The sequence below is a fragment of the Schistocerca americana genome, chromosome 3, assembly GCF_021461395.2.
Source record: "Schistocerca americana isolate TAMUIC-IGC-003095 chromosome 3, iqSchAmer2.1, whole genome shotgun sequence".
NCBI lineage: Eukaryota > Metazoa > Arthropoda > Insecta > Orthoptera > Acrididae > Schistocerca > Schistocerca americana.
Genome location: NC_060121.1, coordinates 589,327,918 through 589,340,417, shown reverse-complemented (window position 1 = coordinate 589,340,417; position 12,500 = coordinate 589,327,918).

The following is a 12,500-nucleotide window of genomic DNA, read 5'->3' as shown; positions in this document are numbered from 1 at the left end:
CCATCCGGAAATACTACCCCAATGCTCCCATCTCCCAACTTATTCCTCACAAGGACTCGGTCCTCATCAAATCCCCCAGTGCTTCCCTCCACACCGATCTCCTCTCCCGCATCCCCCGTATCCAATTTGGCCAACGTGAAACCCTCACCCCCTACCACACCCCGTCCTCTCCCCGTCAGCCTCAACCTCCCCGGCGTCCGCCAACCTTCACCGCTGTGATCACGAAGCTTAGCCCCGTGATCACGGAGGCTGAGGTGTTGGCGGAACTCAACTCCCGGCCCGACATTGAAATCTGCTCGGCCCATCGCATCTTCAATGATGCCGGGCCGACTTTTCTCATGCGGATATTCACCGAATCCTCCTCCTCCATTGACCGCCTCCTCACCGAGGGAGCCCTCATCTACAATCAGCGCAATACGGTGGACCCCTCCCGTTCCCCCGTCCACTCCTACCGCTGCCAACGCTGTCTCACCTACAACGACCACGTTACCTCTGCCTGCAGGAACCCCCCTACTTGTCCCCACTGCAAAGCTTCCCACTTCCTCAAGCATTGCCCCAACCTCACCTCTCCCCCCTCCTGCAACACTTGCAACGAACCACATCCTACCTACTCCTCGAAGTGTAAAGCGAAACCTCCACCAGTTACCCCTGAGCTCACCATGCCTGTCCGTCCTGTTGATGACCCCATCCACCCCAATAACTCGCTCCGCCCTCCCCCTACTGCTGAGGACATCATCCGTTTCACCACCATTGTGCTCCAAAACGTCCACCCCTTCCAGCGCTCACACACTCTTTCCCAAATCGCCCTCGCTGCCCGTTCCATCTTCCATCTTACCACCTATGCCACATACTCCGACAACCAGGCCCACTTCACCTTCACCCCCCTCACCATCCTTGTCTAACTCTCCACTCCCATGGCACAACAACCATACCGTATCCTGTACCACAACATTCGCTCCCTGCCCACCCACAAGCTCCTCTTCCTCCACACCCTACGTCAGCACCGCGTGGATGCCTTCGTCCTAAATGAAACCTTCCTTCAACCCCGTCTCTCCGTCTCCACAGCTCCTTACACTCTACACCGCACCGATAACCGGTACCCTCTCGCGCGTGGCGGAGTTGCTATTGGCCACCTCAAGCACCTCCCTGTCCGGCCCCAACCTCTCCTTAACAATCCTGCCGAGCATCTCACCCTCAGCCTCTTCTTCCCCACCCTTACCATCACCTGTGCCACCCTCTAAGTCCGCCCTCACACCCCCATCCCGTACGATTTCCTGGCCCACATTGACCGCACCTTCTCCACCTACGTGATTGCCGCTGACCTCAATATCCACAGCCGTGATCCTGCCGACCTCCGGCGGTGGCATCAGTTTCTCACCACTCTCCAGGGAGACCTGGTTCCCCTGCCTCAGCACACCCGGCCCGAATCCAACACCACTCCTGATGTGGTCCTTGCCTCTCCAAACCTCCTTGGGCGCACCACCGCGGATGTCCTTGACCTCATTGGCAGTGACCATGCTCCTGTCCTCCTCACTATCTCTAACGGTCGCAATCCCCGCCACGCTCCTCGCCCTGACGTCCCTCCTAAACTTGTCCATGATTACTCCCGTGCCAACTGGGATGCCTACCGGGATTCCATCCACACCCAGGTTGACGGCCACGACCTTACCCTCCAGTCTCCTGATGACATCGCTCGCGCTGCTGCCTTCCTGCACCAGACATTGTCTGACGCTGTCGCCACCCATATCCCCACCAAAGCCATCCACCCTCACCGCCCCGCCCTGCCTCCACAGGCCGTCCTTCTCCTTCGAGAGTCCCGCCGCCTCTACCGCTCTTTTCTCCGCACTCGTGACCGGGATACACTTACCCGCCACCGGCAATTACAGCGACACATCCGCAACCTGCTTGTTGCGAAGAAACGCCGAGCCTGGCGCCAGATATGTACACGACTCAACACCACACTCCCCATCAACTCTTCCAAGTATTGGTCTGCCTTCCACCGCCTTACTGGGAACCGCCCCACCCCCCAGTACCCTCTCCTCCTTAATGACCGTCCCATTCCTGACAACCTCAGTAAGGCCAACCACTTTGCCTCCCACCTCTCTGATGTTTTTTCCATCCCAGATGATCCCCACTTTGATTATTCCCTCTTCCCTGATGTCATGGACCGTACGAATACCTCTGTTCCTTCCCTTGCTCCTAGCTTCCAGTACATGGGCCACACCCCATCTTCTGCACTTAACACTCCCATCACTACACAGGACATCAGCCTCACACTCCGCACTAAACGCAACACTGCTCCCGGCCACGACTGCGTTACCTACCGCCACCTCAAACACTGCCCTCCCTCCTTCCTTTCCCTCCTTGCCACCCTCTACAATGTCATCCTTGCCACTGGCTTCCATCCCGACCTGTGGAAAACCTCCCGTATCCTGATGTTCTCCAAACCCAATAAGCCTCCATCTGATGCCTCTTCCTATCGTCCTATCTGTCTCACATCGGTGTTCAGCAAGCTCTTGGAATCCATCCTTTCCCGGCGCATCTATCTCCACCTCCACCAAAACCACCTTCTCCCAAACACCCAATGTGGCTTTCGACCTTCCTTCTCTGCTGATGACCAACTCCTCCGCCTCACTCATCTCCTCTCCCTCCAGCTTAACTCCCGTCGCTCCGCCATTTTTGTCTCACTTGACCTCGAAAAGGCCTGCGACCGTGTCTGGCATCCTGGTCTCCTGTTTAAACTCCAAACCTACGCCCTTCCTATCAACTACATCCGTCTGGTGGCCTCCTTCCTCTCCCACCGCCCCTCCTATGTTACCATCCATCATGCCACTTCCCACACCTTCTACCCTTCTGCCGGTGTGCCCCAGGGCTCTGTCCTCTCCCCTCTCCTCTACCTCCTGTACACGGCAGATATGCCCCAACCCCCCCCTCCAGTACACCTCTTGCAATATGCTGATGACACCGCATTCCTCGCCCTCGCTCCTACCCTCCAACGGTCCCAACGCCTTCTCCAGAATCACCTTGACCTTTTTGCTGCATGGTGTAACCAATGGCTCCTGAAACTCAATCCTTCCAAGACCCAGGCAATCATCGTAGGTCGTACCACTCGCTCCTTCCGGCTCCTGGATTTCTCCCTTACTGTCTGTGCACGTCCTGTCCGCCTCACCCCCACCCTCACCTACCTTGGCCTCACCATTGACCGTCACCTCACCTGGCTACCTCATCTCCGCTCCATCCAATCCAAAGCCCACAACCGCCTCCGACTCCTCAAACTCCTCTCTGGCCGGACATGGGGGTTGCACCCCTCTACCATCCTCCACACATACAAATCCTTCATCCGTCCCATCCTCTGTTATGCCAGTCCTGCTTGGATTTCTGCCCCCCCCCCCAAATTCTATCAGTCCCTCCAGATCCTTGAGCGTCATGCACTCCGCCTCGCCTTCCGTATCCGCCTCCCGTCCCCCACGCGGATCCTCTATGATCTCATTCCTTTCCCCCATCTGCTCCTATTCCTCGAACATATCCGCATCCTCTACACCTCCCGCCGTCGTGAACCCCCTCACCCCCTGGTTGCTCCTCTCCTCTCCCATCCCCGCCCCCTGCCACGTCTTCACCGTTGTGTCCCCCCTACCCTCCATCTCTCCACCCTCCATCTCCTTTCCCAAGATGGCTTCCGTCAACTCCTCCTCCCAGATGATGCCCTCTCTCCCTCCATTTATCCTTCCTATCAACTCTGATTCTCAATCCCCCTCCTTTCCTCTGTCCTTTCCCTGGGCTCCCTCTTCCCCCCTCCCTTCCGTCCTGTTTTCTCCCCACTCAACCTCTCCCTACCTCCCTTCTCCCCCCCAGTCCTTTTGTATTCCCCTCCTCTGCCTACCCCACTCCCTGTCGCGTCTGCCCCCCACCCCTCTTAATGGTCCTCATCCTCCTTCAGCTTCTTTCCCGGCTCCCCCCTTCGCTTTTCCTCTCCTTTCCCCCCTTTTTTGTTTTCCCCTCTTCTGTCCAGTTTCCCACCACCTGCTCTCGACTGTGGTGTCACATTTGCCCACTTTTTAGTGCAGTGTTCCAGTGACTATTCAGTGTTGTTTGTCTTTCTCGTGTTGCGAACAGAAACCATGCTGTCGCTAGGTGTGAATTTTATGTCCTTTGCGAACAGAATCCAGACTGTCGCCGTGTTTTTTAATTGTCTATTGTTTTCCCTGTCTGCTTCATATGTATTTTTCTTAGCATCATCATCCCTCTGTTGTTGTTTTAAGTTCCACGATTTCTTTTCGCCATGTTACTCTCTAAGTCTCCGATTTTATCGCCTGTTTTTTTTTTTTATTATTTGTTCTCTTGATCTTTGTCACAAAATCTGTCGGCTGAAGAGCGGCATACTAAGCTGCTGCCAGCCCGCCCCCTTCGGGGGGAGTTGAAATTCAATAAATGAAAAAAAAGGGGGAGTTATGTCCAATATGCGACATTCCCGCTGTCCCTATACATGAGCTGCGAGCTGTACCACTTACGAGCTACAGACGCGATCGCGTTGCTCTCTGTACGAATGCCGATGCTGAGCGGTCAGCTAGGAGGCGCTCCATCCGTGTCGGTACCGCTGGGCGTTGCACTCGCAGTCGCATAAACGTACGGCAAGTATATTACTCGTAAGAGTAATGCCACTCCAAGCTCCCCTGCGTGGGGAGTCTTTCTAGGCCATGACCCACCAGAAGGGCGCAGCGTCCCTCACCCCAGACATGTGACGTCACACTATCGGTATTGACGACTAGACTGATTGCTTATAATCATTTGCCATACACCGGTGGAAGCTGCCGAGACGAGTAGCTACATAGTGGGCTCGCCGTGTCACTAATGTACAGAGATCCAACAGTTTAGACTGGAACCGGATTAAACGTATACACGGCGCTGATTAGTAATAGATAGAGCCATCAGAATACAGATAATATATACAACTGTCCGTATACATGCTGAAAGACTCTGCTCACAACCACAACCACACGTCAGCCAGACACTCTTATCACGCACTACCCTCTGCCTGTAACAGGCACACAGACAATATGTAAGCACCAGCATGGAACAACACCCAGTGCATCCTCTCTGCCACATTAGACAATCCACACTATCATAACCAGACCGGGAGGTCCACTCAGAAAACAGAATATCCCACCCTTCCGACAACCACCATTGCTCAGCTAAGCCACCAACACCCACACATGTCCTACACAGGGGTGCACCCAACAACACAATACTGCCTCCTGTCACAGCACACAAACAATGGCAGGAATGAAAGACACAGGTCTGCCACAAGCATGGAATCAGAGCGCCGCCTGTCATGAGCCAAAGGTGCATCCTGACGTGGCAAATCAGATGATGCCGCAGGCATCCACTTACTATAATCACAATCAACAAACCGGCCGCCGCCGCCCCCCCCCCCCAATACACCTTTCCTTACAACAATGTGTACCTTAACCTAACCCATATTGTACCTTAACCTAACCCATATTGTACCTTAACCTAACCCATATTGTACCTTAACCTAACCCATATTGTAGCTTAACCTAACCCATACTGTGCCGTAACCTAACCCACACTGCGCCGTGACGTAACCCATACTGCGCCGTAACGTAACGCACGTTGGGCCTTAACCTGCTCTGTAATTGTCATACGACGCGTTAAATTAGTGTAGTGTTGCCTAACTGCAACCCCCGCGATATAGTTTGCTACTCGCACTGCCCGGTCCCCAGTGTATCGCTTCATGTTAAACACCTTGCAGCTATACACTGTAATGTGGATGGCAGCAGGACGTACATGCTCAATGCCCTTCGCAGTTGTTCATTGGCATTCGCATGGCGAAGCACTTAGCCTACGCTGTGGTACGGCCTGTGTCAACTGTCCGCTGATGTTGTACGTGCAAATCACACACTGTACTGCACATTGGTCATCATGTACTGAATGATACATCGTGGTACATGTGACCGTACAACGACTGCGCCAACAACGGCGAACCATGCGGTCCAAATGTTGTGCACTCAGCTACGTGTCGTCTCCCTATAAGAGCTGGATTGCAGTGTGGTATGCCCTGGATGGCGATCAGCATGAGCCGTCTGTTGATGTAGTGGCGCGTGTGGTCAGACGTAGTCGTCTCTTCTCACACACCGTGATAGCATGGTGCACTGCGTTCCACATCTGCGACATGCGACAGAGGCCGGTTGACAGTCGTTCGCGCAGTGGACATCGCATACGTACGGGGGCCACCTTCCACGTGTTCGCTAAGCGTGCACATGTTGTTGCGTGTATGTGGGCAGACATAGTGTGTCGTGACACCTGACACAGGCATGCAACAATCGTTGAATTTGCAAATGGCGATGGACGTCTACGTTTGCTGGTGACGTTACGCAAATGAACAACTGGTAAACCGTTGTGGTGCGGTTGTTCTCGCTAGAGGTGAATCAGTGATGGCGACGATTGGTTGAGCTACCAACCGGTTGTTTCAGCGATACCCACCATGCCCACGAACGTGAATGGCATCTGGGTGTGAAGCGATACGCGGCGGTGGCTGGGTGGGACCGTCCCCGGCCGGTGAGGGGGGGGCCTCCCGGCGTGCTGGCCGCGCGGTGCGTGGGCGCACGCGCTACAGCCGGCTGGTGGGGGCGGCCAGTGGCAGGCGCGCCGGCCGACGGAGGCGGCAGGCGGCGCAGCTGCGCGCCAGCGCACCCTGCACGCGGCGCCGTGCGGCCAAAGTAGGTCCTCGCGGGCCCGGTGCGAAGCGCGGTGGACATCTGCAGTGTGCTGGTCCGATTGAGGACTGTGTGCGCTGAGGATGCGCCGCCGCCCGGCGCTCGGCGCCGCGACGCCGTCTGCTGCTCGGTCGCCTCAGCGGTTCTCGCAGGTGGTTTGTATCACAGCTGTGCAGACGTGTTGGCGCGTGCGCTGTGCTGGGAGAGTTCGCTTCGGCACCCAAGTGGGGCTTTTGTCCTTCTGTGGCGCTGGCGTTGGAGCTGCCGGCCACCGTAGGTGGCGCGTGTTGTCTCCCGCCGGCAATGCCACGACAGCACGCTCCCGGGCCTCTATCGGCAGCGGCAAGCTCAGTTGGGAGCACGGGTGGTCGCACCTAAAGCGTCTACTCGCCAAACTCTGGGCGATTGCGCCTCTCTCGATCCCGACCAAGTACTTAGGACGGCGCTGCGCGCCGCCGGGACCTGAGAGGGTTTCGAGGTGTATTGTGCAGGGGAGCTCAGCCTCCTCTCGTTTGCAGAATAATTGAGCGGACGCTTGCGTGTTCGCGCGGGCCCCCGGGACACACTCGCGGGCGGCCGGCTGCTCAGCTCTAATTGACGCAGCTCCCTGGTTGATCCTGCCAGTAGTCATATGCTTGTCTCAAAGATTAAGCCATGCATGTCTCAGTACAAGCCGCATTAAGGTGAAACCGCGAATGGCTCATTAAATCAGTTATGGTTCCTTAGATCGTACCCACGTTACTTGGATAACTGTGGTAATTCTAGAGCTAATACATGCAAACAGAGTCCCGTCTGGCGTGAGGTCAGTCGCTTGACGGCGCGTTTCGGCCCGGGCCCGCCTGTGTCGGCGCGCCGTAAGGCGCGGAGGCTCCCACTGGGGCGTATCGCTTCTCAGTCGGGTGTGCTGCGGCAGTCCTCACAGGGGAAGTGAAGCGTCTCTTATAGCCTCTCCTTCCCAAGTGGCTCTTTCCGCCTTCCCGTGGTGCCGGACGTTAAGTTTGGCATTCTGCCTTGCGACGAAAGGGAGAGCTGCGACCCAACCCGATGCGAAAGCGAAGGGTGCGTGGAACAGGGGGAGCTGTGTCAAGGGACCGAACACCAGTCCCTTTCTGTTCGCAGGGCACAGACCAGCAGGTGCTCTGCATGCCGGCGACCTCGGTTGTCGGCGTGGGATCGCGGCGCGAGTCGGCAAGGGTGCTTCGCCGCGCCCCTGGGTAACTGGGGCGTGTTCTGCCAAACCCAGGAGGTGGTGACATCGCCTGGGCTAGGTTAGATGGGCCCAGACCGCCGAACGACTGGGAGACCGACCCACCACCTGAGTAGGAGTGGGTCCCTGGCCTTCTGGTGGAAACTCGGGCTAGTAGGCGGCGAAGGGCGAGGGGTGCATCCGCCTCTCCGGAGTGCAGGGTGCACTTGCCGAGGAGCGTCGAGTGAAATCGTCGACGACGAGGCCTTCGACGGGGACCAGTGCGCTGGCAACGGCGCGCTGAACCCTGCAGCTCTGGAGTGCCCTTGACCTAGAGGCGAGGTCGGTGGGCGAGCTGCAAGAGTCGCCCCCCATGCCAGAGGAGCCGGTCCGGGGCAAGAGACGGGCTCCCATCCTTTTATCACTCGTCTACAAACATGGCTGAAACAGAGACGAGTGACTCTAGTGCGACCTCGAGGGCGTCGATCGCTACTGTTCCTGCCTCACAGGAGGAAGCGGAACAGAACTAGCAAAACACACTCGAAAGACATACTAAAATTAATCAAATCCTTGACTCGAGTGTGAAAAACGGCAAAATCAGCCAGGCTGCAGTCCTGGCAATCAAAAATGATCTCGCCGCTTGGGCTATTGCAAGTGCTAAGCTTGAGGGGCGACTCGAAGAACTCGAGAAGGAAAATAACAGGTTAAGACAGCAGCCAACCAAAACTTGGGCTGCAGTGGCTGCACAAGCAGTCACAAAAACCTCAAACCACAAAAGAGACAATTGCTAAGGTTACCAAAAAGCCGGACACGGCGGTCTTTTTAAGACCCCTGCCCGGGCAAACAATCAAAAAAGTACAGGAAATATTTACCACTACAATTGACCCTGCTAAGGATAAAATTAAAATAAATAAAGTCAAAGCGACAAAAAACGTGGTAGTAGTAGACGTAGCAACTGAAGAAGACAGGGATAAAATTCTAAAAAATACCAAATTAAACACAGCAGTCAAATGTGAGCCACCCAAAAAACGAAATCCGCTGGTGATCCTTTATGACATACCAACGGCATTAACAGAATCAGATATATATGAGACACTTTATAATCAAAATTTTGACGACATGGAATGGGAAAGTTTCAGAAATGACTTTAAATTACGTTTCAAAACAGGGCCCCGGGAGCGGGATGTAGTACATCACGTTGCCGAGGTCTCTGGAAAGATGTGGCGCAGAATCACCACTATGGGGAGAGTCTATATAGGCTTCCACGCAATAAATGTGCGAGATTACTTAGTGGTTCCAAGATGCCACAACTGTGGCGACCTAGATCACATACATAAGCATTGTGAGAGGAGGCCGGCTTGCTCCAAGTGCGGGTCAGAGGAACATACAAGGAGAAACTGCAGCAAAACCGGAATTTGCATACCTTGCACAAAGAGAGGCAAAAAGCCATGTAACACTACCGGTAGAAATTGCCCTACCTACAGGATGCTTGAGCAGAGACTCATAGCCAGAATCGACTATGGCTGAGCACCCAAATGAGAACAGGAAGCCCAAAAGAAAGTCACCCAGTAAGAGGTTGAGGGATGCATTAAGGGCCAACAAATTCAAAGAATTTATACAGAAGATCACTAGGTCACAACACCTTGTTACCACAATGAAAGATGTCTGCATTCAAACAGACCCTTGTGATCAGAAAGAAGCACCCTCCCCTCTAAACTGGGGACAAAGGTCGTCTAAAGATCAAGCACGACCACTCGGGCATCCTGTGGTAGGGAGACTGTCAATGACAGAATTTCCGAATATAAAAAGTCAGGAAGAGCAAGTGCAAGTAAACAATATAAGCAGCACTAGTGAACCAACCAACATAGCTACACCAATATGCCCACCTATAGTACGAGGGCCGGGAATAGATCCTGCCAGGATTTATCCCAACCTGGAGCACGCCTTACAGCTGTCCAGACTTGAGGAGCCGGCCACCCTCACAACAGCCTTGAGGCATGTGGTGCGTGTCAGCCATGAATACGGCAGAGACATTACTTTCCCAGTGATGGAGGCTGTAGACAGAATACAGCTCAAGACAATGAATCTCCCCACAGACTTCGGAGCCCTGCGAGACCTGGTTAAGAAAGTATTTGAAAGGCGCAATGAAAAGTTTGATCTCAATTAACTATATAATCAATCTGTCATCACTAACGGCGGAATAGCACACGATTGGCGCAAAAACTGGCCAGAGTCTCACATTCATACATACTTCCCACGTGAGCCAGCTAAGAGTGGGACAGATAAACGCGCATAATAGCAAACTGGTCCTGCAGGAACTCCGGAGGGTGGTGGAGGAGAAGAGTCTAGATGTAGTCTGCATACAGGAGCCATACTCCCTGGCTGGACGGATCCCGTTCACTGCAGCCAACTGGCAGCAAATATATAATGCAGGGGAACCAAAAGCCGCAGTCATAATCACAAATAAAGCATTGAGAGCCACCGTATTGGCACAATTTTTGGATGACCACTGCAACGTCGTGGAGCTTCATTCACCCACAGGAATACTATACATGGTCAATATGTACTTTCAGTATGGAAGACCAATAGATGAATTCCTATATAAGCTTGTGCAAATAGCCACGGCGTTGCGGGGGCAAAAAATTCTTGTGACTGCGGACATCAATGCAAAATCCCCCCTATGGTTCAGTGGCACTGAAGACGACCGAGGAGAAAAAGCTGTTGACACCATCATGTCACTACAACTCATGGTCGCTAATAAACAGGGGAATCCTCCCACCTACACCGGGGGGGGGAGGACATGGTACAAACATTGACGTTACCCTGGTAACGCCAAACCTTGTTACAAAAATATCAAATTGGACAGTTTGGGACCAGATTACCACAAGTGACCATAACCTCATAACATTCACTATTGGAGACAGAGAGTGCCACTGGGACATAGGGTGGGAGACGCAACTTAATTACAACAAAACCGACTGGGACCGGCTGGCTAGGGAGTGTGACATCCCTGCATGGCTGGAGGGTGATGTCAACGTAGAAGAATACGCCCGAGATCTCACAAGTGCGATAACCAGAGCAGTTAAGGCAGCCGTACCAACCAGGAGGAGGGCTGTCGCGGCCTCCCCTTCACCATGGTCAACCGAACTGGGGCAAATGCGCCAAGCAGTACGGAGGGCGAGGAAGTATTACCAGCGGTGTGTCGTCTGGCACGAGAAGCAGCGATGGCTGCAGATATACAGAGAAGCCAAGGAACAGTTCCAAAAGGAACTTAAGGCTGTTAGGATGAGGAGCTGGGAGAAGTATGTGCATAGCCAATTGGCTACAGACCCTTGGGGACTACCTTACAAAATAGTAAGGGAGAAAATTAAATCACCCATGGTGCTATCTACCGTAAGGAGTGGGGACCGGATGACGGAGACCTGGCAGGAAACTGCGGGTGTCCTACTCCATGCCCTATTGCCGGACGATAGAGAGGAAGATGATACAGAAGAACAACAGAGAATAAGAAGAGAGAACCAACGGGTCTATGAAAACAATCGTGCGGTCTACCCCTTCTCTGAAGAAGAGGTAAACTCCCAAATAAAAGCGCTCAAAAAAGGCAAAGCTCCCGGCCCAGACGGTATTACTGCGGAGGTGATACAGTACCTCGCCCCCCAGCTGGTGGCACCTCTCACTCAGCTGTATAATGAGTGCTTACAGCTTCGAACCTTCCCCTCCATATGGAAGTGGGCGAACGTTGTCATAATTAAGAAAGGCCCGGATAAAGACCCCAAAGAAGCCAAGTCATATAGACCCATATGTCTGCTGGACTTGCTGGGCAAGCTCTTTGAGAGGCTGCTAGCAGACAGGTTGGCTGCACACCGAGTCCTGTGCGGGATGAGTGACAGGCAGTTCGGTTTTCGGGCGGGGCGATCGGCGTCTGACGCAATCGCCCTGGCTGCGGATGTCTGTGGCTCTGCCCCGCACAAGTACATAGTCGGCATCATGGTGGACATTAGTGGCGCCTTTGACAACCTGTGGTGGCCTTCGCTCTTCTCCTGCTTGCGGGAGAAAGAATGCCCAGGGCCGCTATATGGCTGTCTGAGGAGCTATTGTGATGACAGGGAGGTCTGGCTATCGGCCCCTAGCGGTAAAGTCAGTAAGAAAATCACCAGGGGGTGTCCTCAGGGATCTGTCCTGGGGCCACTCTTTTGGGATATAAACATGGAACCACTCTTGGAAGAACTAAAGAACAGTGAAGATGTGCTAGAGGTCATAGCCTACGCAGATGACCTCCTCCTGCTGGTCGGCGGCCGCAGCCGCGAAGATCTGGAACCAAAAATAGAAAGAGCTATTACAATACTGACCACATGGTGTCACAAAACTAAAATGACTATCGCACCCAGTAAGTCAACTTACCTGCTGCTCAAAGGCCAACTCACAAGAAATCCAACTGTAAGAATAAATGGTCTACCAGTCCTTAGGCGCCGTGAAGCCCGGTACCTTGGTGTCATCGTCGACGAGAGGTGGAACTATGCATCGCACATAGATACAGCAACACAAAGATCTCTCACAGTATTACACAACCTAATAGGAAT